Source organism: Loa loa (assembly GCF_000183805.2).
Source record: "Loa loa unplaced genomic scaffold supercont3.879, whole genome shotgun sequence".
In the NCBI taxonomy this organism is placed as follows: Eukaryota; Metazoa; Nematoda; class Chromadorea; order Rhabditida; family Onchocercidae; genus Loa; species Loa loa.
The window spans coordinates 7546-8916 of NW_018109059.1; positions in this window are offsets into that span (position 1 = coordinate 7546).

Below are 1371 nucleotides of genomic sequence, written 5' to 3' on the forward strand. Positions count from 1 at the left end.
AACTACCAAAAGGTCAGAAGAGAAGAAAAGAAAAGGTCAGATTTTAAAAATTAGATTAAAATGACAATTTTTATATTTGTTGTTAATTATTGTGACTATAAATAATCGTTATAATTGTTGATTGATTCAGTATACAGTAGGGTAAATGATGTCAGGTAAATTTTTTTTTTTTTGATATCGTAATTTTGTGAAGAATTAAAAGCAGCTTCAACATATAAATCAAATAGTTTATTTCATCGTCATAAACTTACTTATACAATCCTATCATATGGAATATTTCCATATATTTTTTTAAGTGAAGACAAAAAAGAAAACAAAAAAAAAAATTTTTTTTTAAAAAAAAAAATTCTTTTAACAAATAGAAGAAGAAAGACAAAAAGAAAAAATTAGTAACAGTTTAAAAAAAAAAAAAAAAACAATCGCATAGTTTGTTTTCAATGAGAAGTAATTTAACAATTCATAACAAATTATATATTTCATTTCTTTATTGCTTGTAGAAAATTTTATATCCCAAAAATATTCGAATTAATGATAAAGTACAGTTAACAGTAATGATAGTATATGATAAAGAAATAAATGGGAGAGAAAAAAAAGGATGAAAAAATATTAAAGATAAGAAAATGAAGAATTGAAAGTAAACAACAGCATGATTGGAATAATTTTTGAGGCAGATAAAATATTCAAAGTTAAACGGAAATGATTGGATGATTAGATGATATGAAATAACAATAATATTAGTGATAATAATAATAATAATAATAAATAATAATAATGATAGTGATAATGATAATGATAATAATAGTGGGTAATTGTTATAGTATCTATGAAAAAAAAAAAATTGTATTTGTTTATAAAATATTCCAATAAAGAAACAAAAATTTTGCAATTGAACTATGATAAAAATGATAAGAGAATTTGGGCAAAGAAAAAAGTGAAAAAAAAAAAGAGAAAACAGGAAGATGTTTTTTTTACAGATATGATAAAAGATTATTTCCTATATATGAAAGACTTGTTCGTTTATTTTACTTTTTCTTTTTCTTTCTTTCTTTTTTTTTTTTTTTTTTTATCACTGAACATGAAAATGATTATTGTTATTGTTTTGGAATGAATGAATAAAGTCATGGTACAGAATGATACAGTATAATTACTGTAGCAAATTACAGTACTTCAATGTGTTTAGATATTTTCTAAACAAATTTGAATTATTGAATTAAAATAAAACCAAAATGAATAATAGAAAAAAAAGAAACGAATAAAGGGAAAATGATTTTTTTTTAAAAAAAAAGAAAATCACAATATTTTTCCAATCATTGTAAAAGAGAGAGAGAGAGAGAGAGAGAGGAGGAGAGAGAGGAGGAGAAGAAGAGNGAG